Raw genomic sequence first — 26,879 nt, 5'->3', positions numbered from 1 at the left:
GATTCCCAGTGCTAAACTCTGCCTCAGAGCCTGAATTAAGGTTTTAAATTTAGTTAGTAGAACAAATAGCATGAATTCTTCGTTATTTTGACAGGATTGAAATTGCTCGGTGATTCATTAATCAACTTATCAAATATGGAGTGGGATATGAATATACTAATTGAAAGTCAAGAAATAGAGCTTAATTGTTTAATGTCAAAAGCTCAGGGACAGATTTCAGGTAATTGCTAGGAAGCCTATTCACGTGAGTTTTAAAATATAAGCACTTGATCTAGGTTAAACTAAAGAAACTTTCTAATTATTTGGAAAGGGATTCTCGGGCACACACTTCAATTTGGATTCAATAGGTAACTTAAATAAAATGATGTGCCTGATTGTGAATAAAATTTTAATTGAAGTCTGGTACAAAAGTACAAAAGTGACAAAAATTACATGTATGCAAAAAAGAAAAGAAATTTCTGTTAAAAACAAATTATATTCTCAAAAGAAAACAGTGCCTATTCCTAATCTGAGGACATAATTTGTTTTTAATATATACTTTAGAACAACTATTTCTTGTTATATCAGTAGTGCATATAAAGATGATAACATCTCTAAAGTTTAAAACTGAACAGAAGAATTTAAACATTCTTGTCTTAGAGAGACCTTAATTTCTGTTGAAACACATAAAAATGGCCTGCAGGATTTTACATACTTTGCTTTTTTTTCCCCCTTCAGTCATAAGTCTAGGAAATGAAAGTCCTTGAGAACTTTGAAGGTTAGGGAAGTAGATTTAAAATACAAAATCCTAAATGGCTTCAACAGTCACTTCTACTGAGAATAACTTCCATAAAGTTCTGATATATTTCTGACAATCAAGATTCACATTTCAACCAGCCTTATATGCCTTTCCACTAGGATGTCTTGCCAGCACATCGATTTTAACAGATCCCAAGATGAACTTTTAACACAGCTCCTCATCCAAACCTGGCCTTCTACTCTCTTTTTTTTTTTTTTTTTTTTACCATATTTCTGCTAATTGTACCACCTCCTAGGAATTGAGGCTCAAAACCTTGGCATCATTTGTGTGAATGTATGTTTGTTTCATTTTTAACAGACTTTTTTAAAAATTAATTTTTATTGGAGTATAGTTGATTTACAATGTTGTGTTAGTTTCTGCTGTATAGCAAAGTGAATCAATTATACATATATCCACTCCTTTTTAGATTATTTTCCCATATAGGTCATTACAGAGTATTGAGTAGAGTTCCCTGTGCTATGCAGTAGGTTCTTATTAGTTACCTATTTTACATATATAGTAGTGTGTATATGTCAATCCCAATCTCCCAATTTATTCCTCCCCCACACCTTGGCAACCATAGTTTGTTTTCCACACCTGTGACTCTATTTCTGTTGTGTAAATACGTTCATTTTTACCATTTTTTTTAGATTCCACATTTTAGCGATATCATATAATATTTGTGTTTCTGTGTCTGACTTACTTCACTCAGGATGACAATCTCTAGGTTCATCTGTGTTGCTACAAATGGCATTATTTCATTCTTTTTATGGCTGAGTAATATTCCATTGTATATATATACCACATCTTCTTTATCCATTCCTCTGTCAATGGACATTTAGGTTGCTTCCATGTCTTGACTATTGTAAATAGTGCTGCAACGAACACTGGAGTTCATGTATCTTTTCAAATTATGGTTTTCTTTGGATATATGCCCAGGGGTGGGATTGCTGGATAATCTGGTAGCTCTATCTTTAGTCTTTTAAAGAACCTCCATACTGTCCTCCATAGTGGCTGTACCAATTTACATTCCCACCAATAGTGTAGGAGGGTCCCCTTTTCTCCACACCCTTTCCAGCATTTATTGTTTCTAGATTTTTTGATGATGGCCATTCTGACCAGTGTGAGATGATACCTCATTATAGTTTTGAGTTGCATTTCTCTAATAATTAGTGATGTTGAGCATTTTTTCGTGTGCCTCTTGGCCATCTGTATGTCATCTTTGGAGAAATGTCTATTTAGATCTTCTGCCCATTTTTTGATTGTGGTGGTTTTTTTTATATATATATTGAGCTGCATGAGCTATTTGTATATTTTGGAGATTAATCCCTTGTCGGTCACTTTGTTAGCACATCAATATTTTCTCCCATTCTATGGGTTGACTTTTCTTTTTACAAACTGAAGAATAAAAACCATATGATCATCTCAATAGATGCAGAAAAAGCTTTTGACAGAATTCAACACCCATTTATGGTAAAAACCTCTCCAGAAAGTGGGCATAGAGGGAACCTACCTCAACTTACCTATAATAAAGGCCATATACAACAAACCCACAGCAAACTTCATTCTCAATGGTGAAAAACTGAAAGCATTTCCTCTACGATCAGGAACAAGACAAGGAAGGATGTCCACTCTTACCACTTTTATTCAACATAGTTTTGGAAGTTCTAGCCATGGCAATCAGAGAAGAAAAAAGAAATAAAAGGAATCCAACTTGGAAAAGCAGAAGTACAGCTCTCACTGTTTGCAGATTACATGATTCTATATATATAAAATTCTAAAGATGCTACCAGAAAATTACTAGAGCTCATTGGTGAATATGGTAAACTTGCAGGATACCAAATTAATACACAGAAATCTCTTGCATTCCTATACACTAAAAACAAAAGATCAGAAAGAGAAAATAAGGAAAACACTCCCATTTACCATCACATCTAAAAGAATAAAATACCTAGGAATAAACCTACCTAAGGAGGTAAAAGATCTGTACTCAGAAAACTATAAGATACTGATGCAAGAAATCAAAGATGACATAAACAGATGGAGAGATATACTATGTTGTTGGATTGGAAGAATCGATATTATAAAAATGACTATACTACCCAAAGTAACCTACAGATTGAAAACAATCCCTACCAAATTACCAATAGCATTTTTTCACAGAATTAGAACAAAAAATTTTACAATTTGTATGGAAGCACAAAAGATCATGAATAACCAAAGCAATCTTGAAAAAGAAAAATAGAGCTGGCGGAATTGGGCTCCCTGACTTCAGACTACACTACAAGTCTACAGTAATCAAAACAGTGTGGTACTGGCACAAAGACAGAAATATAGATCAATGGAACAGGAGAGAAAATCCAGATATAAACTCAAACACCTGTGGCCACCTGATCTATGACAAAGGAGGCAAGAATATACAATGGAAAAAAGACAGCCTCTTCAATAAGTGGTGCTGGGAAAACTGGACAGCTACATATAAAAATGAAATTAGAACATTCTCTAACACCATACACAAAAATAAACTTAAAATGGATTAAAGACCTAAATGTAAGACTGGATACTATTAAACTCTTAGAGGAAAACATAGGCAGAACACTCTGACATAAATCGCAGCAAGATCTTTTTTGATCCACCTCCTAGAGTAATGAAAATAAAGACAAAAATAAACAAATGGGACCTAATTTTAGTTAAAAGCTTTTGTATAGCAAAGGAAACCATAAACAAAATGAATAAACTTTATTTTTTAAATAGCAATATTGATCAGAAGGTACAGAGGTTTCCCATTTTCCTTCTGTCACCACACGTGCATAGCCAAACCCATTATCAACATCTCCCACCAGAGAGGTACATTTGTTACAACTGATGAACCTGCATTGACAGATCATTATCATGCGATGTCTATAGTTTATATTATGGTTCACTCTTGGTTGTATATAGTAGGGGTTTGAACAAATTTATAATGATGTGTGTCCACCATCATAGTATCATACAGAGTAGTTTCATTGCTCTAAAATCCTCTGTGTTATGTCTATTCATCCCTCCATGCCTTGGCAACTGCTGATTTTTTTTTCCTACTGTCTCCGCAGTTTTTCCCTTTCATGTGTGTTATATAGTTGTAATCTTTCAATATGTAGCCTTTACAAATTGGCTTCTTTCACTTAGTAATATGCATTTAAGTTTTCTCTGTAACTTTTAATGGCTTGATAGCTCATTTTGTTTTAGTGCTAAATAATATCCCATGGTCTAGATGTACCACAGTTTATCCTTTCACCTACTGAAGGTTGCTCCCAAGTTTTGACAATTATGAATAAAGCTGCTATAAACATATGTGTGCAGGTTTTTGGACATAAGTTTTCACTTCCTTTGGTTAAATACCAGGAAGCCCAACTGCTGGATCATAGACATCATTTTCATAATTTAGTTTGTTGTTGAATGTTGAGTGAAAAAAGATGTAGACGATTCTATGCATGTTTATTTAAATGTACATTAGAGATATCAAATATTACAGATATAGATACATGAATTACTTATGATAATTACTACTAGGAAGGGAGTGCTATGCAAACTTTACTTTTATGTTATGCTTTAGGAAGATAAGAAATAAAAGATCAGTTCTAATGTGTTGTATATCTTTCTATTTTTTAATATAATTTTCCCAAAGCTAAAAAGATATATATATATATAAGTATATATGTGTGTATATATATATATACACACATATGCATATGTATATATATGTAAGACAACAGTATTAAAGAATAAAAAACAGAAAAGGGAACGGAAGTATGGGAAAAGCTAGTTAATCCAAGACAGAGTTAGTATGCAAAGTATATAGCAAAAGGCCCTGTACAATATAAACCATACAGTTGCCAAGTTCCTTCTCTGTAATTTGTTTGATATTTACGGGTTGTCACCATTTCCACTTCCCCTATCCTGCTTTCCAGCCTTATTATCTGTTATCTGGACAGTGGCACAAATGCTTCCAATGGATCACACTGTATATAAATTCCCTTCAATCCATTGCAAGTTTTACATGATGCTGGATTATACTATTTTATATATTTCACAAGGCTTGATTACAAAAGGAATGAATGTCTTACTTTTATCTAAATATTCCAGACCTATGATGATCTGGCACATGCCCTCCTTAAATCCTTTTGTTTCTCCCACCTCTGTCCTTTTCTAAATACTGCACATTGTTACCCAGATCCATCCTATGTTTTCTATTTTCTCTCTTGTTAGCTATCTACTGTCCTCAATCATGAATGCCTTGTCCTGTGTCTCTGTATCAAGAGAATCTATCCATCTTTTACATTTTAAAGTTTATAGTTCAATTCCGTTGCCACCTCATCTGTAGAATCTTTCTCAATTTCAAGTAATAGAAGTAAAACCTCCCTTCTGCTTTTATATAAAAATTCCTCTATGGGCTTCTCTGGTGGCGCAGTAGTTGAGAGTCCGCCTGCCAATGCAGGGGACACGGGTTCGTGCCCCGGTCCGGGAGGATCCCACATGCTGTGGAGCAGCTGGGCCCGTGGGCCATGGCCGCTGAGCCTGAGCGTCCGGAGCCTGTGCTCCACAACGGGAGAGGCCACAACAGTGAGAGGCCCGCATACAGAAAAAAAAAAAAAAAAAATTGTCTATAAGTTTAGTGCTTATCAGTGTCTACTTCATAATGTAATTGTTAATATATGTAACTTACCTTTATTTTCTAGCATGTGAGTTCTTAGAGGATGGTTTTTGTATGGATATATACAATTTACCCTCCCTAGTGGAAGGTATGGAACCCAGGGATGCTGAGGGCCAACTGTACTACACCATTTTATATAAAGGACTTGAGCATCTGCAAAGTTTGCTCTCCATTGTGAGTCCTGGAACCAATCCCCTGCAGATGCTGAGGGACAGCTGGACTTAGATATCACCCACAATGCATAGTACAGTTTGTTGTATTCTTTTTCTTTCATAATGAGATTTTATTGGTTGTTTTGAGGATCACTACACAGACATTTCAATTTGTACACAATTCTTAACATACATACCAAAAATCTAAAAAGTCATGTAGTTGTGATTCTTTTCTGAAGTTATTCTAGTGACTTTCCAGCTTAAAATTTGGAGGCAAATTTTCCTTAACAGGATATCAAGTACCAATATCTTCAAATATTGCTATGCTGTTACATCATAAGTCCTACTAATTCACAATTTAATATCATATACACTACATACTCAAATAGTCAATCGTTCACAACACATTAACAAAGTTACTAGAAGAACTGGACTACCGTGACCAAAGATGTTACAGAGTGCACGAAATTGTGACAAGGAGAGCCAAGATCAAGGAGTGAGTGGTTTGCCTTAGGATACAATCCTACCAGAAACAACATGGGAAGAGAAGTAATTTAAAATGTTCAAGACATTAAATGCACAACTGACTCCAAACTACCATTTAGTATGCTTTGTTTTATAGGATATAAAAGCTACCCCCCCATCTATGGAATCTTAAGCTGACACCCAAGACAGTCAAAGCCTCCCATATTCAATATCCCACTATTTTCTGTTTGTACCAACAAATAAACAACTAGCAAATGATTTCACCTCTTAAAAAAAAGCATTCACACTTAGAAAATGGGATGAGGTGGGATACCCTCCTTTTTAAAAATGTTTCTAGAGCTACTAAAAAACTTGCATTTACAAAATAGTTTATAAAAATATTCTTCTGGATTATACAAGAAGGGAGACAGGGACCACTGATAGGACCGGGTGTGTGGTATTAATCAGACTTGGCTTCTTTCTCTCCTGCTTCATCAGAGGCTGGGCTCTCCTCCTTTTTAGTTTCTCCGTTTTCTGCAAGTAGGTCTTAAGTCTGTTGGTTAGCCACTTTGGCCTGTTTTCCCTTTGCTCCCCTTTTCCCTTTTGTTTGCACTTTTTTGTCTGAAGATTTATGCTTTCCTACCGCCATTTTTGGCTTCTTTTCCACTTTTGCGGGAGCCGATTTAGCTGGCAACCTCGCGGATCTCCTCTTGGGCTCTCTTTCACCGCGCCCTCGGCGGAGCTGACCTTGCTCTTGAGCATCCTGGTGGCCGGGTGGGCGCTAGGCGAGTGCCTGCTGGCCTTGGCGCACCGAAAACCTTCGCAAAGCTGGGCTGCCTGGCCGCTGCCGCTCCTCGCGCTGCTGGGACCCGCCATGTTGTTCTTATTAAGTGATCAAACATATGTTCATTACCCATAGCTTTCAGGAAAGATTTCAGGATTTAGCCAAATGTCATGCTTTCCATAATGCCTTTTCCCGTGACAATCCAAGCAACATATTGAGTTCTGGTCCCCAACAAAGTCCATTGACAGCCTTTCACATAGTGGAACTTTTGTACCCTTTTCTGCTCGTCAGTGTCAATAAAGGCCTTCCTTGCCAATGACTAGAAATATATCAGTGACCGTGAAACTGAAAAAAGAAAGTGGGAAACTATCAACCCTTTTCTCTCAAGAGGCTTTTTGACCACCATGCACATTTGCCCATAGGGTCCCTAAAGACCATGAGTTGTGGTATGGTGCGACTTTCACCAAGCCAAAAAGCCCTACCTAGGTACATGTGGTTTTAGATTGTAGACACGTTGTTTTCCCAGTAATTATGATGATCCTTTCATCTTCTCTGGTTTCCTTTGTAAAAAAAAAAAAAAAAAAGAAAAATCAAAACAGCCATTGGAAATTAGACTTTTAGTCTGTGAACAGAGAGCACTGAGACTATCTACCTGTCCTCTGTTATCCTTCCCACATGTATTTATAAGGTTATTTAAAATGAATAATTTAATTTAACTCATGTTCACCATCTGAGACATAAAACAACACTTAAATCACTTCTCCGCTAGAATACTCAGTAATGCATCCACTAACAGAAATGTTTCTTTTTTTTTTAATTTTTGTAAGGCACTACTTTGTGTGTGACCGAATTTTATCTCACAACACCATGAATTAGATAGGAGAGCAATGACATTGACAAATGGGGAAGATCACAAAAAGAGTTTAACTGACTTACCTCTGTTCATTAGTAGTAGCAAGGTTAAGAGAAAATACTGCCTTGCATTTTAACAACAATTATAGTATCTGCTCAGTCTTTTGCTCTATTTTCTTTTTTATATGTTGTCTTGTCACTAGAATATAATCTCCTTAAGAGCAGAGATCATTTTTATCTTTCCCAAAGAGCTATGCACGTTGGATACTTCATTAATTTATTACATTAAGCATAATAAATATATTAAGCGTGTATATTTCTCCCATATTATATTCAATTGACTAGGGAAGATAAATCCTTCTTTGGCAGCTAATACAGAAATCTGGTATCCATCTCCTGACATTATGTCAAAAATAGCACACGGATTTATTTAAAAGGCTTGTATAATTATTTTTGTTTTTTCACAACTAAAAACATGTAAAGTTATGTGTATAAATCTATACAGTATAAATAGAAAATCACCTTTACACCAAGTTATGTTTTTGGTACACATAGGATAGTCATTTTGTCCCTATGTAAAATATATATTTCTACATTAAATTTGAATCACAATCTGTATATCACTTTGCAACCTACCTTTTTTAGGGGGGGGCGTTAACATCTTTATTGGAGTATAATTGCTTTACAATAGTATGTTAGTTTCTGCTTTATAACAAAGTGAGTCAGTTATACATATACATATGTTCCCATATCTCTTCCCTCTTGCGTCTCCCTCCCCCCCCCACCCTCCCTATTTTACCCCTCTAGGTGGTCACAAAGCACCGAGCTGATCTCCCTGTGCTATGCAGCTGCTTCCTACTAGCTATCTATTTTACATTTGATAGTGTATATGTCCATGCTACTTTCTCACTTTGTCACAGATTACCCTTCCCCCCTCCCCATATCCTCAAGTCCATTCTCTAGCAGGTCTGTGTCTTTATTCCCATCTTGCCCCTAGGTTCTTCATGACCTTTTTTTTTTCTCTTAGATTCCATATATATGTGTTAGCATACGGTATTTGTTTTTCTCTTTCTGACTTACCTCACTCTGTATGACAGACTCTAGGTCCATCCATCTCACTACAAATAACTCAATTTCTTTTTATGGCTGAGTAATATTCCATTGTATATATGAGCCACATCTTTATCCATTCATCTGTTGATGGACACTTAGGTTGCTTCCATGTCCTGGCTATTGTAAATGGAGCTGCAGTGAACATTGTGGTACATGACTCTTTTTAAATTATGGTTTTCTCAGGGTATATGACCAGTAGTGGGATTGTTGGGTCATATGGTAGTTCTATTTTTAGTTTTTTGAGGAACCTCCATACTGTTCTCCATAGTGGCTGTATCAATCTACATTCCCACCAACAGTGCAAGCAGATTCCCTTTTCTCCACACCCTCTCCAGCATTTATTGTTTGTAGATTTTTTGATGATGGCCATTCTGAGTGGTGTGAGGTGATACCTCATTGTAGTTTTGATTTGCATTTCTCTAATGATTATTGATGTTCAGCATTCTTTCATGTATTTGTTGGCAATCTGTATATCTTCTTTGGAGAAATGTCTATTTAGGTCTTCTACCCATTGTTGGATTGGGTTGTTTGTTTTTTTAATATTGAGCTGCATGAGCTGCTTATAAATTTTGGAGATTAATCCTTTGTAAGTTGCTTCATTTGCAAATATTTTCTCCCATTCTGAGGGTTGTCTTTTGGTCTTGTTTATGGTTTCCGTTGCTGTGCAAAAGCTTTTAAGTTTCATTAGGTCCCATTTGTTTATTTTTGTTTTTATTTCCTTTTCTCTAGGAGGTGGGTCTAAAAGGATCTTGCTGTGATTTATGTCATAGAGTGTTCTGCCTATGTTTTCCTCTAAGAGTTTGATAGTGTCTGGCCTTACATTTAAGTCTTTAATCCATTTTGAGTTTATTTTGTGTATGGTGTTAGGGAGTGTTCTAATTTCATACTTTTACATGTAGCTGTCCAGTTTTCCCAGCACCACTTATTGAAGAGGCTGTCTTTTCTCCACTGTATATTCTTGCCTCCTTTATCAAAGATAAGGTGACCATATGTGCTTGGGTTTATCTCTGGGCTTTCTATCCTGTTCCATTGATCTATATTTCTGTTTTTGTGCCAGTACCATACTGTCTTGATTACTGTAGCTTTGTAGTATAGTCTGAAATCAAGGAACCTGATTCTTTCATCTCCATTTTTCTTTCTCAAGATTGCTTTGGCTATTCGGGGTCTTTTGTGTTTCCATACAAATTGTAAAATTTTTTGTTCTAGTTCTGTGAAAAAATGCCAGTGGTAGTTTGATAGGGATTGTATTGAAACTGTCGATTGCTTTGGGTAGTAGAGTCATTTTCACAGTGTTGATTCTTCCAATCCAAGAACATGGTATATCTCTCCGTCTATTTGTATCATCTTTAATTTCTTTCATCAGTGTCTTATAATTTTCTGCATACAGGTCTCTTGTCTCCCTAGGTAGGTTTATTCCTAGGTATGCAACCTACCTTTTTAGTTATTCACCTAATAATTTATAATCATTCTAACTGGCCATTATTACAGCAACATACTAACAAGGAAAGTATTTAAGAGTACCTACTGGAATACAGTTTCAGTTTGTACTTTTCTGACTAGTAATCAAGCAGAGTCAATTCATTCTATCTGGTTTTAATAAATAATTTTTCTACTTTGTAGTAGGATTTTTCTACTTTGTAGTAGGACGTAATTTTTCTACTTTGTAGTAGTATTATTTTAACAAAAGTTTTTCTACTTTGTACTTTGTCGTAGGACCAACATTTTGGCAAGTATTAGTAAGAATTGAAAGTCTGGGATACACAATGCAAAATAAATCTGCCAGTATTTTAAAATAATTATAAAAGGTGATCAAAATAAAAGTTTTTAAAATTATGAAATAAATCACAGATTTGAAAACTTATATAATTATTTAAACTAGAAGTTCAGAAGTAAGATATTTTAAAAAGTTCATGAGAAAATTAGTGAGCTTTAAGAACTGAAGAAATTATCTAGAATACACCTCCAAAACCAATGTCAGAAGATAGAGGGTTTACCAAACTTGGAAGATAGATGAAATCTAACAAATGAGGGAAAGGAGATATTTTAGAGGTAATGGCTAAACATTTTCTGTTGAGAGACATGCACTCAAAATCAGCAAGCACAATGAATGAAAAAAGAATCAATAAAAAATAAATGTACACATCGATATATAATTTTTATACTAACCACCAGAGACAAAGAAAAGACGTTAAAAGTGGCTAGAGGCAAATGATAAATTACCTATTAAGAGTTAACAAAAACAGGGCTTCCCTGGTAGCGCAGTGGTTGAGAGTCCGCCTGCTGATGCAGGGGACGCGGGTTTGTGCCCCGGTCCGGGAGGATCCCGCGTGCTGTGGAGCAGCTGGGCCCGTGAGCCACGACCTCTGGGCCTGCGTGTCCGGAGCCTGTGCTTCGCAATGGGAGAGGCCACAACAGTGAGAGGCCCGCGTACCGTAAAAAAAAAAAAAAAAAAAAAGAGTTAACAAAAACAGAAATGAGAAGACAGTAGAATAATTTTTCAAAAGGCCAGGAGAAAATGTCCACTGGAAAAAAACTTTTAAAAAATCTTTAAAATTTTGAGTGAAATAGATAATTTTAGTAATATCAGAATGTATAAAAGTTTAACAGCAATGAATCTCATTTAAAAAATCTTCAAAAGTGTGCTTTTCAAGGAGTAGGAAAATAATGTAAAAGGAAGTTCTGACATACAAGAAAAATATGGCAAGTAAAGAAAGTGGTAAATACTTGGGTAAATCTCACCATATATTGACTACAAAATATAGCAATAAGAATGACTAATATCTTAAAATAAAAAGGTTAAAAAAAGATAGAACTGTGGTATTTGATTAAAATGATATGTGAGTAAAGAAAAGGAGCATGATCAGAGACAGCTTTCTATAGTCCTTGAATTAGTTACAAATATGAAAACTTTAATAAATTTATCCTGTGTTAAATAATGTATGGAATTAAAATACCAAAGATAACCTTTGAAAGAATAGAAACAAAATGTGTACCTTACAGATAAATTTGGGAGTAATATTATATTTAAAAAAATGTTTTAGTCAATCATAACTTAATCAAGCAGTATTTTTAAAAAAAGAATATTTTCAAAAAGGCCAAAGAAAACTTGACAATGTGATAAAAATGACATTTTGGGTTATATCTATGATAGAATAGCTGATATCAAGGTAACATCCCCACAGAAGATAACACAAGGTGAATATTAGATAAAAGAATAGATGATAGATTTATACATATATAAAATATATAGTATATTTGTATATATAGTATATGTTTAAATGCATAAATTTAAACTACATATACTTTATTCAATATATGTATAACTTATGTTTATAAGTATTATATATACATGCATACATATACACATATATGTACATATATACATTTAAAGAGAGGTTTAAAAATTATTAGGAAACAAACATGACAACTAGACCTAAGAGGCAAGAACAGGGAGAAAAACACATTGATGTGAGCCTCAAATTCTCCTTGAGTTTTTCCCCTTGGAACCTATTTGAACTGAGGACATAAAAGCTAAAATGAAAGGATCACAATGGTATCACTAGCCTGAGGTGACTAAAAATTGTACTTCAAAGTTATCAAGCATTCAGTATTTGAGGAATCAAAAACCCTGAGAATTTATGTGCAATTTTTCTTCAAGATATTTGTCAACTTCTAAACCAAATGATAACTTTAAAGAAAAAAATAATAAAAGTTAAAAATAAATCTCTAAATAGGTATGGTCATAATAGAAATCATAATAAAAACTAGAAAATTCTCAAATTGAATAATGAAGGCTTCATATATAAGAACTGAAGAGATGCAGCAAAAATGGTACTGCAGAAGACAATGCTAATTTAGGTGCTATATTAGGGAAAAAATTATAGAGTTTAGAGGAGAAATTAATGAAATTAAAAATAAAGGTAAAATAGAATTAACAAACCAGAAAGCTAGTTCTTTACAAAAACAAATTGTAGCCGCAAAGAGGATTCACCTCACATACCTCGACCTATGAGCATGTAATCTATCAACAGTAACAGCTGCTGTGCTCTGAAATCATCGTCTTGTTTACACCAAGACCATGGGCTTCTCCCAGTTAGAACTGGGATCATAATGCAAGCCTGATCCTGGGAGATGTGGGACTCTTCTTGTGGCAGACTTCAGCTCAGGGACTTTTCAAAGGCCTTGCCATGTCTGTTTTGATTGGATAGCTGTATAAGGCACTTTACCCAGCCTTTCCTCCATCTCTTCTTCTCTTGCAATCAGACTTGCCTGTGGTCTGGTGGCTCTCTTAGATCTTCACCATCTCCCTCTCTATTTTCTCTTACACCAGCATTTCCCTTGATGAAACCTTTGCACATTTAATTCCATCTTGGTACCTACTCCTAGTAGAACCCAGGCTGATACATAAAAATAAAATAGCTATTCAGAAATTAATAAGAGAAAAGAAAGCACAAGTAAATATTAGAAATTAAGATATGACATAATTGTAGGCACAACACATTTCTAAAAAGATAACAGAATTGTGGACAAATTTATACAAATAAAATTCTAGGTAAAAATCACAAAGTTCAGGGAAATATCACTAAAACTGGCTCAAGGAAGGTGGAGGGAAGGCCTGATTAGCTGTAAGCAGTCAAGATATCAAATAATTTTTAAAATCTATGCCAAAATGGAAGAAAAACCCTAATAATTTTACTGAGAGTCCTGTCAAATATTCAGGAACAAGATAATCCCAGTGTTAGAAGAAATAGTCCAAAGGTTGAAAGCCGAGGACCAATGGGCAGAAAAAATGCCAGGCGTATTCAACAAGATTACTGTTATTTTGATGATAAATGTATTTTAAATTTAGGTCTAATATATATTTTAAGTTAATTTTTGTGAAGGGTGTAAATTCTATGTCTAGATTCCTTTTTTTGTTTGTTTCTTGTGAATATCCAGTTGTTCCAGCACTATTTGTTGAAAAGGTTATTTTTTCCTCATTGTAATGTCTTTGTCAATCAGTGGACTGTATTTGAATCTATTTCCAGGTTCTCTATTTTGTTTCACTGATCTATTCTTTTGCCCATACCACAATTTATTGATTACTGTAGCTTTAGAGTAATTCTTTAAGTCAGGAAGTGTCACTCTTCTGACTTTGTTCTTCTTCAATGTTGTGCTGGCTCTCCTGGGTCTTTTGCAAACTGGAAAACTTTTAGAGATAACAGGAGAAAAATGTAGATGACCTTGGGTATGGCAAAGATTTTCTAGATACAACAACAACAAAGGCACGATCCATGAAACAAATAACTGATAAACCAGACTTCAATAAAATTCAAAACTTCTACTCTGCGAAATTCACAATCAAAAGAATAAAAAAAGAAGCCAAAGACTGGGAGAAAATATTTGCAAAGGACATATCTGATAAAGGACTATTATCCAAAATATGCAGAGAACCCTTCAAACTCAATAATAAGAAAACAAGTAGCCCAAATAAAAAATGGGCCAAAGACCTTAACAGGCACCTCACCAAAGAACCTACATAGATGGCAAGTAAGTCTATGAAAAGATGCTCATCATCATATGTGGTCAAGCAAATGTACATTACAACAATATACCAATACACACCTATTAAAATGACCAAAATCCAGAACACTGACAACACCAAATGTTGGTGAGGATGAAGTGCCACAGGAACTCTCATTCACTGCTGATGAGAACCTCAGATCTTTTGGCACATAACTTTATGCAAAAATTTGCACTAAGAAATGACCAGATCTATCATTGCTTCTAGCAGCATAAGGCTGTGTCCCTAGGACGACCTGACCCCTCTGTTAAATGGCTGCCTGAGAAAGCTCAACACTGCCAGGAAAAAGTGCTGTTCCTTCTAACCAACATCTGAGGATAGGTCCCTGCCTTCCCTTTCCTATAGCATTTATTTAAAATGCCTTACAATTGTGAACATGTATTTTAACAACTCAGAAGTATCTTTCTTAAGGACCTGAGAACCATTCCTTTGAAATGTAATCATCAGGAAGGATGGGGCCTCTTTTTCCCAGTGTCCCTGGGAGGGGTAGAATCCTAACTTCAATAACTGACAACTGGCAAACACAACTGTCCTCATCTCATTTACACTGACCAACCCTCTGTACAGTAAGTCCCCTACATACGAACCTTCAAGTTGCAAACTTTCAAAGATGTGAGAGTGCATTCGCATGTCCAGTCACGTAAGTTAGTTCACATGTCTGGCATAAATTGTCACGTGCATGCATCCTCTACAAGTAGTTGTGCTTTTGTATACTTTACTGTATAGTATTCTATAGAGTACAGTAGTATAGTATCTTTATTTCAAGCCCAGGATGTCCAGAAGCAAGTGTAAAAGCAGTGGTGATGTAGCTGGTATAGTACTACCCAGACATCACTGGATCGTTTTTTCAAGAGGGTAGATAGAATTGAATCCAACAAGGAACCAGAACCTGTGTCGTCAATGTCAAGCGTGAGTGAAATTGCAGCTTGCCTTCTGTCTCCTATTGCTGGCGATCCTTCAGCTCTACCATCTCCCACTTCCTCTCCCTCCTCCAGTCAGTAACTCTTCTTGCCTGTTCACTCAGTGCCAGCCCCTGTGTGCCAGCTGTTGTACTGTACTACTGGACTTTTCGAGGTACTGTACTGTAAGATTAAAAATGCTTTATTTTTTGTTTTTTTAATGTATTATTTGTATGAAAAGTATTATGAAGCTTTGACAGTATAGTACTGTGTAGCCGATTACGTTAGCTGGGTACCTAGGCTGACTTTGTTAGATTTACAAATAAATTGGACTTATGAACGTGCTCTCGGAACAGAACTCATTAGTATGTAGGGGACTTACTGTAACTTCTCTGACTCTATTAAGCTCCCACTTACCACCTGCCATCCTCCCTTTAAAATGCCCTATCACCTCTGCACAAATGGGAAGGGAGCTCAGCTCTCTACCCTACTATCAGTGCTTACTAAATAAAATTTGTTTTTACCAATTTAGCTAGCATCCAGCTGTGTTTATTTTTCACACTGGAAGTGCAAAATGGTACAAACACTTTGGAAGACAGTTTGGCAGTTTTTTACAACAAACAAACTCTTACCATACAGTCCAGCAGCCGTTGCTCCTTGGTATTTACTCAAGTAAGTTGAAAACTTATGTCCTCACAGAAACCTAAACCTGTGTAGGTTTTGGCAATTTATTTATTATTGCCAAAACTTGGGAGCAGCCAAGATGTCCTTCAGCAGGTGAGTGATTAAATAAAGTGTAGCGCATCCAGACAATGGGATATTATTCAGTGCTAAAAGGAAATGAATTATAAAACCATAAAAAAGACAGTGAAGAATTTTAAACACATATTAAGTGAAAGAAGCCAACCTGAAAAACCTACGTATTATGTGATTGCAACTAGATGACATTCTAGAAAAGGCTAAACTATAGATACAGCAAAGAGAACAGTGGTCGCCAAGGATTAGAGGAGAGGAAGCGATGGATAGGTAAAGCACAAGAATTTTAGAGTGGTGAAACAGTTCTGTGTGATGCTGTAGTGGTAGGCACATATCATTATAAATGTATTCAAACCCATAGAAATTACAATACCAAGTGAACCTTAATGTAGACTATGGACTCTGGGTGATGAAGTGTCAATGTAAATTCATGGATTGTAACAAATGTACCACTTTGGTTCTGGATGTTAATAGTGAGAGAGGCTATTGCGTGTGTGTGTGTGTGTGAGTGAGTGAGTGAGTGAGAGAGAGAGAGAGAGAGACAGAGAGAACTCTCTGTACTTTCCACTCAACTTTGATATAAAGCTAAAACTGCTCTAAAAATAAATTCTATTTAAAAATATTGTAGTGTGACAAATAATGTTATACCAATTAGAAGAAAAAGCAATGTTGCCAATGAACTAAGATATAAGTGCTTTGATAGCACTTAGTTTTATTACTTATATATATTTTTTAAATCAGAAGATCTTGTGATATATCAGTCTACTACCTTGCTATCAAAGAATACACAATAAAAATTAATTGTAAAGGATTTCTGTCAGCTCCTCAGAATCTGCCTCAGTTGCAGAAGTTCAGTGGGATGAATGCTGTGCCCTCCCCCGATGAATGGGTGAGGCAATGGTATAAAGGCACAGCCAACATGAGATTACAATGCCACACCCTCTCCAGAGCCCCCACTGGGGTGGCCAAGACCTTGAGGGCTTGTATCACCATTCATTTTCTGCTTTTGTCCAGTCCTCCTTTTTTTTTTTTTTTCTCCTGGTCACAGTTGTTGATCTCTCGTCACAGTTGTAAATAGCTTGTCTCCCAAAGTCTCTCTCATTTCCTCTCATTGTCTGCCTCCAGATATTTCCCTAAACAGAGTGCTGTTTAAAGTCAAAGCCAAATCATTTCTGTTTAATATAAATGTCTCAACACCTCATATAATGCACTTAAAAATGTGTCCTATTCAAGTGTAAAGGCACAATAAATGTATATTACATTATCTTACTCAGGCTTCCACCAGCTACTGGTATTTAAGTAGGACCTAGAAAAAGGGTATCCAATTTGATAGGTCTAGATGGAAAAGGGAAAGGTGATACAAGTGACGGACAGCAAAGGCCAGGAGGTAGGAAGGTGCAATGACTATGAGGCAGTAGAAAGGAAGACAGTTTTTCTGGAGAAGGATGCAGCTGGAAAGGGAAATTGGGGCAAGAATAGATTGAGAGGTGGAGGAAAGGCCATCAGATCAGAGAGTCAAGCTTGCAATAAGCCTTTTACTAAGTGCTCAGCTTCATGCCCAGGTACATGTTAAAAAGCTGCAGCTTGTATTTGACAAACCATTGTTATCTTCCATTTAAAGTGGTAGGTGGTGTAAAATGTTTATTTACAGCAGTTACCACTTGGGCATACTAAATGCCCCCTAATCTATTGAAATTTAATCTTTTGTTTATATAGTGGGATTGTTATTATCTACCTTTTCTTTATCATATTTGCCAAATTATATACTAATCATCCATAGATATATTGCAAAGATTCTTAAAAAAATAGGATCTAAAAATTAAGTCATTTACATTCTCCCACTTGATGGTCTTTAAAGCTCACAAAATATATTGTTAAAGTTATATTGCAGATAGAGAGGAAGCAATAAATGTGAAATTACCTTTAGACAACTGAGCCACCTGGTGGATCTTGTACCTAAGAACTTGGCTTTCCTCCTTCACATCATGTTTTCTTAAGGACCACAAAATTCTCAAAACCACCAGCAGATTTCTTAAAATTTACTTGACCAGAAAACAAAATCAAATTAAAGGGCAAACATGAAGTCAGTGAAACAAATATAGCAGTGCCTTCCCTTTGTTTTCCTTGGGCAAACATGCCATGAAATGAAAGATCCAGTATCTTTCTACACATTGACCCACACAGCCCTGCTACCTTGAAGGCAACCACACCACACTCAGAACTGTTGAGGATACGCTGCCAAAAGTGCAGAAGGCTTTGGCAGCAAAGAGCAACGTTTTGTGTATTTGTACTGTGCCCATCGCCGTGACAGCTGCTGAGACAGATTTCAAAGTCATTTACACCGCCAGTTAGCCACGTATTTCTATCCTTGGCACCTCTTTCAAGAATAGCAAATGCCAGCTGTTCCTTCTGGCCTCCGAGGTGGTGTATAGAATTGCTTCTGCCCCCAAAATAAATAAATAAAAAATAAATAACAGCAACAGTAGGTAAAATCTAAGCTGAGATAGGGGATAACCAACCCCAAATTTCTATTTGCACTTCCAACTAGCACATCAGTACTTTGGCTCATGCTTTATCCAAAACATCATGCCACTCCTAATGTTTCCTGAAAATACAAACAAAACTGAAAAAAAAATCTGCTAATAGCCTGGATGATGTGTTATTTGAGGGCTTGGAGGAATTTATGCTCCTTAAAGAGTGCCAGAAAATATCAATATCCCATAAATCTCGGTAGTCAGTGCAGTGGTTCCTATCCAAACCTTGTTGGTTTCATAAAAGTTTTAAAAATCCTATGGCAATTATATAATAAAATCTAATTAATGGGGAAAAAGACTTCTTAAAATATTTGGGGCATGTGGGAAAGACCTACATAAAGAAACCTGTTTATATATAGGTTTATTCTTTTTTTTTTTTTTTTTTTTTTTTTTTGCGGTATGCGGGCCTCTCACTGTTGTGGCCTCTCCCGTTGCGGAGCACAGGCTCCGGATGCGCAGGCCCAGCGGCCATGGCTCACGGGCCCAGCCGCTCCGCGGCATATGGGATCCTCCCAGACCGGGGCACGAACCCGTATCCCCTGCATCGGCAGGCGGACTCTCAACCACTGCGCCACCAGGGAGGCCCTATAGGTTTATTCTTATTCCACATAAACATAGCACTGAAAATAGAGGATGGCATCATGTTTAATTAAACCTTAAAATACTTATCTATTATTATAAGACCTCCATAAATACTTAATAAGCTTTCTAGTTCCCCTTTTATAAATATTTTTAGATACTTTTTCTCTTTTTTATTTAAAATAGACTCATAAATACATTAGCATAACATTGAAAAAAGTCTATTTTTACCGAACTCCTACAGTCTGTCAGTAAAAGAAGAAAAAATTAAGTTAAACTTTCCTGTTGGTTTTAAGTTCTGCATTGCAAGTGCATGTGTTTTTAATTATTTTGATAACATTTCATAAAAGACATTGCAATATTTGTTCAAATTAACATTCAAACTGATAAGTATTCTGAAGCTTTCCCATCTCTGATTATATACGATTTTGGTACAATGCCTATCATTATATGTTAAGTGTTGGTCTTAAATTGAGAGGAAAATGAGGACATAATTGTTTTTCATTTTTTCTAATTTTTGGTTATATTAAAGGAATATGTAAAATAAGGAGATTCAACTGATGAGCCAATGGCCCAGTAATATGAACAGCCCCTTAAGAAATGATTGTGCTACTCATTGAATATGTTTTAAACTTCATTCTAATTTAAGGTGGATTTAGGAAAGTAGGAGAATATATCATAATTCTTGTACACATGGGATTAAAATTACACTGTACATTTAACAATGTACATAATATCTGAGTCATGACAAATATGTGCTTCTCATTCCAGCTACTTTCTACCAGGCTGTTACTTTTTCATGTTGTTTACTTTTTTCATAGAAATTAACCAGTTATTTCAAAAGAGTCAAACATTTATTCATCCAACACCCAATTTATTCTTTCTACTCTTTAAAACATTTATTCATTTCATACATAGGCTCCTCTTCTTTCCCTTCAGAATTGAAAGCTTGCTTGTTTCTCAATTTGATTTTATAAAATCTATAATGTTACATTTGAAAGGCAAAGGATTCACCACCTAAGTCCTTTTATTCCCATCAATGATTTTTATATAGACACTGAAATGATTCCTCCTCTCTTTCATGTCCCCCAATCCAGCCTCCTCTCAAAATAACTAACGTTTCTAAACCTTATATTCTTTCCATTTGCAAGCACACAAGCTACAAAGTTGAAGCAGTTGTTTTACAGTGTCCCTAATATTACAAATGTAGAAGGACTATTCACATATTTGGTACTATCAGAAATGCCAGCTCGGGCTTCCCTGGTGGCGCAGTGGTTGAGAGTCCGCCTGCCGATGCAGGGGACACGAGTTTGTGCCCCTGTCTGGGAGGATCCCACATGCCATGGAGTGGCTGGGCCCATGAGCCATGGCCGCTGAGCCTGCGCATCTGGAGCCTGTGCTCCCCAACGGGAGAGGCCACAGCAGTGAGAGGCCCACGTACCGCAAAAAAAAAAAAAAAAAAAAAGAAAAAAGAAAAAAAAAAGAAAAAAAGAAATGCCAGCTCTTAGATGGTGCTCTCATAGGCTATCATACAAACCTGGCCCATAGACACATTCATTGTTTTGACACTTGAGCCACAAGGTTAGCATCCTACATTCAGGGAGGTTTATTTGACCTTCTTTAAACATCTTTTGGGATGTGTTTTATTATCAAATTTCCCTTAGCAAAAATATTTTTTAAATAAAGCAGTCAGTACAGTAAGGCCCTTACATATGGATGAGTTCCATTCCAAGAGCTCATTCTTAAGTCCAACAAAGTTAACCTAGATACCCAATTAACACAATCGACTATATAGTACTGTACTATAATAGGTTTATAATACTTTTCACACAAATAATACATTAAAAAGCACACAAAAAATAAAACATTTTTAATCTTACAGTACAGTACCTTGAAAAGTACAGTAATACAGTACAACAGATGGCGCTTCTTAGCAGTACCAGCTACATCACTGCTGCTTTTACACTTGCCTCCGGACATCCTGGGCTTGAAATAAAGATACTATACTACTGTACTGTACACAGTACTGTTCGGTAAAGTACACAACCACTTGTAGAGGAGGCACGCACGTGACAATGTATGCCATACACGTGAAGTAACACGTGATTGGACATGCGAATGCACGTTCGCATCTTTGAAAGTTCGCAACTTGAAGGTTCGTATGTACGGGACTTACTGTATAGGATTAAGTTTACTAAATACATAAAGTTTAGAATTTTGATTCCCTTTTTTTATGAAATGATAGTTTAAGACTAGAAGTCCTATTTTGTTACTGACTCAAAATTTACACTTTGAGAACTAGAAGTAAGATTTTGTTTTGTTTGGCCTTTGTTTCAGTTTTGGTACAAAGTGTTTTTGTTTTTTTTCACATTGTTCCTGGCTTTTGCTCCAGAGGTTGTCAGAGTGAGTACACATGTATCTTGGAGGAATTTGATCCACCACCTCTGGAATTTATTCTATAGATATGGCATCAGGAGAACTCATCTCTAGTTTCTTGGTTGAGAATGTCTAAATAAATTTAACTAAGCTCGTGTATCTTTGCCTTCAGGTTAGAATCTGATTTTTCACTATATCTTTGTATTTTTAATACTTTTGTGTTTGTGGTTTCTTTAATAATTTAACAACTATTTATTTAGCAGCTAGTACATAACAGACATATAACACATTATCTCTAAAAATTCATAACTACCCTGCATTTTACATTTAAGGACACTGAAACCCAGAGAACCTAAGAGATTTGCCCTAGAAAACATAGCTTAGCAATATAAAAACAGGCTTTGAATTCACACTTGCATAGTTCCACAGAGTGTATTTTTTCTCAAAACTACTACCATACCTTCTGGTTTATTAAATTTTTTAATCTAAATTTAATATGGAGAGGGGAACTGGATTTAGGGGTAAGTTGTCATAGGAAGCTTCAGCTGTATCGGTAGTAATTAAGACTTTTACAAGGCATATATTCATGTGTTGTTGTTTATTAAAAATAAAATATGTACTTTGAAATGCAGTTGGACTTCAAGTTTATGAAGTTTCTATTTTAATAGCTGAGTTAGAAAAAAAAAGTACCATTAAAGTCTGGAAGTAGAATTAAGTATTTTGTGGTAATCATGGACTAGTTTAGTTATAATTATCTGTTCGACTGTGGCAAAGCTGAGGTCTGGCTTTAGTTTTTTATCAGTAAAGATTCTGCCTTATGAGGAAATTTAAAGAAGAATGTGTTTTTTCCTCAAAAAATAGATGTGAAAAATAAGAAGCAGTTATTCCCTAGGAAAGATACAACTTGAGGCCTAGGTCTTTGACTGGGATTTTTTGCTGTGTTGGTCACCTAAGACATACTTAACTCCCCAAGCATTTCATGTGTTTCTCTACTCAGAAGTTTCTCTCCTACATGTAATTCCCTGGATGTTATTTCCCAAGTTCTTGAGCCGGTCTAGACCAAGAAGTGTGTGTGTGTGCGTTTTGGAAGGGACTTTTGATCTTATTGTTTGATATATCTTAGAATTACACTTAGTCACAAGATTTTTCACATAAGAAACATTATACTATGCTATGTAATAAAATCAACTAAATAATGAATACTTTATTAAAGTGAAAATTATTTGCAACCTTCTTGGGAATTCCTGCTAGGCCCCGACAATACCAAGCCTCTCATTATCAAAGATATTCAATAGCAAAGACATGTCTAGAAAATATTTGTAATACACATTTTTGGAGGCAGAAAGGATAGATAAAAGCATATGCCCATCATATTGACAACTAAATGTGTATCAGTCCCCTTATGGGAAAATTATGAGTGTATCAGAACATGAAATGCTTCCAGGAGAAAGCAAATTACCAAGTATGATAGATTTCATTATGGCAGATAAGCAGGTGATAGACGCAGTAGACACAGCAACCGGGATGCGGGCGTATTATAGACTGTTGACCCTGCTATAAGCTTCCTCTACTGATCATTAGCCCTCAAGGATCTGATGTGTTCCTTTGGCCTGGAACATATATCCACAATCAGTATAGAATTTTAGCTACAATTAGTTGACTCAAGAAAATAACAAAAGGTAGTACAAATCAAGAGTAAAGAACATCAAGGCAACAGCAACTCTACTTCCAATTTAGAATTTTAAACAGAACATGAGGCTTTTTCTTACACTTAATACTATTCCAAAAAAGTTTCTGAGACATTCAGCTTTTTCTGCAAAAAATATTAAAAGTCCTTTTCCTTAGCTATATGCTATATGGAAACTTGAGTTTTTGTCTTAATAAATCATATAATGGCTTTAATAGAAATATATGAAAATATAGATTATCCCATATCTGAATAAAAACAAATTTGAAATTTAATGCATTAGAAAATAAAGCTGAAATATGAAATGTTTGGAACGGGTTTTCATTTCTTATTCCCTTATGCTAAATGTACCTTGTAAATTTATTTGTGGCTTTTCCTTTAGTGATGTGACTTATGTTTCAAAAATTGTAAGATTTTGTTTGAAATGTCATCACCACCACATAGATCACTGAAATTCAGTTCACAAGCCATGATAGTTCCATTTGTTCAAGGATGTAGAAAGAAGACAGCTTGATTTTGTAAAGCTAGACTGCTGAGCAGCAAAATAGCTATGGTTTAGTTCATGATTGTATCTAAATGGAATCAGCAGTTAGAGAATAAGCAAATCAGACTAGGCACCTTTTGGACACCATGTGAACTCGTTCTTGTAAAAGGCCAGATTTACATCCTTAGGAGCAAGCTATTGTTGATTGTCTCTTCCTATTGCATAGAATGACATAAGGAACTTGCAATATGTTCATTATTTGCATGTGTGGTGCATCTCAGAGGTTAATGTACAATAGTAAGATTAAAAGTAGCCTGAGAATAAAATGAAATCCAAGTTTCAAGACCTTTGTCTTTACAGTCTCATAATAAGCTAGTGGAAAATCAAGGTGATTGTTATCCGTGTTTGGCATACATGTATACTTAACAGGAATATTTTCCCCCATTACACATCAACATGTTAACAACTATTATTCATCAGCCTGTCTCATCTAGCAGTATCCTACTTACCTGCTGATTTATTAAATACAGGAAAAAAATTGATACACTTCAAACGTTTTAAGCAACATTTGAGGTTAATTCAAGTTAACTAAAATCTCAGTGACATTTATCTTATCTACTCTAAGTAACTACACATGAAAAGTAAGAATGGATCCAGTGAAATTGAGAGTGAAGTTTAGTGTTTACAGAAATAAAGGTATGTAAAAAAATGATAGAGGGAATTGAAGCCATAGATTAAACACTTCTCATCTTCCAGTAGCAGTAATTGAGAATCTTTTTCAGTATAAAAGTCAACTTGAATATATGATAAGTATGTGGAAAAATTACCTAGAAAAAAATTTACCTGACCAGCATTTAGTACTGTCAGTGTTTTAAATTTTAGCTACTTTAATAGGTATGTAGTGGTATCCCGTTGTTTTAATTTGGAATTTAATAATAACATATGAAGTGGACTATCTTTCCACATGCTCGTTTGCATCTGTATACCTTCTTTCCCATGCAATCTTGAGGAAGTCAATAAACTTCTCTGGATCACAAGAAGTTTAACAAGCAAAGTAGTTCCTATACTGGAGAAGTAAGATGACAAGAAGTTCATGAAGATAATAATGAATGTTTAAAGTTATTTTCAAATATAAAAGGACAATGGTAAATATTTACATGATTGGGATTACTAAACCCAGAATGTGGAAACGTTGATTGTATTCAATAATTGTAACTTATATAGTAGACCAGTTCTTTCAAAACATGGGACCCAGTGTTCTTTATACTATATCTTGTCAGTATGATGTTGTTATCAACGCTTTCCTTGCTCATTTGCATAACTGGGTGATCCTGCTCTGACTTATCACCTCTATTTTTTATATAAATATCCATATTAGAAGCTTATATTCCATTGTATTTTCTCATGGTCTCAAAATTCTAGATTACTGGAAATATATTATGATCATACAGTTCACCTTTCAGTATATAAAAAGTAGGATAAACATTTCTGCTCCCTACAGTAAAAATAGTTCACATTGGAGCAGCTGGTGATGCTTCTGCATGCTGGGAAAAATATTTCACTGACGGGCTCTGTCATCCGGTTTACTGAAAATGACAATGAGACAATTGGTCTAGTAAGTTTACAGACACATTTCTGACAAAGCCAATCATGTGAATATGTCAGATCAGTTGTGCCACTATTTTAACTTTGATCCCAATCCTTAGGATTTTGTAGTGTGTATAAACAAAGTGAATAAAGATTCTGCATAAAGATTCATGGAGCTGTTGGGGAAGCTAATTCACAATAATGCACTATTATTACTAATTGATGAACTTTTGTCAACTTACCTTCTGCCATTAGTGAAATTGCTGTTTGGTGAAATGAATTACCCAAATCACTTTTTCTGTTTCAGTTTAATTTATAATTCTGTGTCAGAATATAACTGTTTGGTCCCTTTAAGGGGTGTTTTCTGTACTCTGTATCCTGACTTACTGCCACTGAGGTTATGTTCACTCCTCTCTATACTCTTCCTCCAGACAATGCAGACATGGGAGTTGTTGACAAGATAACAGTGTATTCACTGTGGTAAACAATACCTTTTGGAGCCTGCAAGGGGAACACAGCCACTGATTTATTCTTGTGCCTATAAAATATGTCAATTAAAGATATATGGTGCAGCATAAGTGGAGGAAATAACACTTGACAGAACTAAATTTGAAATACAGGGAATCACAGAACTGAACACTAGAAAAATAGAGAGTCCTGTGAAGCTGTCGAGAGAAAACTAAAGACCTGTTTTTTAAAATAAGATGTTGAAATTTTAATGCATAAGACACAAATCAAGAAAATCACTGGACTTACTTAAATTTCAAAGTGGGTATAAGATCAGTTTGTCTTATATATCCATATACTACAACCTAACTTCAGCCACTTACCCTTTAAATACACTTTATAGGTTTTTTATATTTCAGCGTTTTTTTTTTCTTTTATAATGGAATAATTCCTCTCCTCTTTCTTCTCTGAGAGCCTTCCCTAAAGGTTCTTGTATTTAATTCCTGATTTTTCCTTCTTCCATAGAGCAAGTTCTGTTCTCTATTTGAACTCCTCTAATACCATGCTGTGTGCCTTTCTCCCTCATTTGGCTGTGAATTTCTAAAAAGCCAATCTATGTCCTGTTTATATTTACATTCCATTCTATCCTCTACCACTTATTACAGTCTGACATAAAAAGTCTTCCAATAACAGTTCTGTTCTCTCTATAAGGGAAGAAAATTGTGAACCTTTACCTTCCAGAAAGACAACCTATAATTTTTTTTTATCATAATTATGTATCATGTATAAATACAGAGAGAGACATATGAGTATCTAGAGTCTGAATTTGGTAACAGGATGTCCCTTGCCTCTTGGCCTCAGCCTCCACAAAAATTCTGCCTGTGTTATGCAATATACAGTGGAAGCATTTAGAAACATCCATGGAATGATTTCCAACCACAACCTTCAACTCAAGCAACATGCCCAGGACCTGCTTTGAATTAACAGTGAGTCAACTCAGTACTGTACTATTAGGGAAATTTTTTCAGGATCTGAGTAGAAAGACTTCTCAGAAATTCTAATTCCTGACTAAGGGGAAAAAATAAGGAGAAAAAAAATTTAACTAAATTAAAGTCTCATGTGTTGAGATGAAT

General features: G+C 35.4%; 1 pseudogene across 1 annotated transcript; it reads right to left on the bottom strand.

Annotated features, from left to right (window-relative positions):
- Positions 1 to 6,450: 6,450 nt before the first annotated feature.
- On the bottom strand, positions 6,451 to 6,847 carry LOC308616487 (non-histone chromosomal protein HMG-14-like; annotated as a pseudogene). Its single transcript has one exon. The product of its transcript is annotated as a non-histone chromosomal protein HMG-14-like (transcript).
- Positions 6,848 to 26,879: the final 20,032 nt, after the last annotated feature.

Source organism: Mesoplodon bidens, assembly GCF_964165515.1.
Source record: "Mesoplodon bidens genome assembly, chromosome: 4".
NCBI classification, from domain to species: Eukaryota; Metazoa; Chordata; class Mammalia; order Artiodactyla; family Ziphiidae; genus Mesoplodon; species Mesoplodon bidens.
Note: the sequence above shows the minus strand (reverse complement) of the source record. Positions and strands in the feature narration are given on the sequence as shown.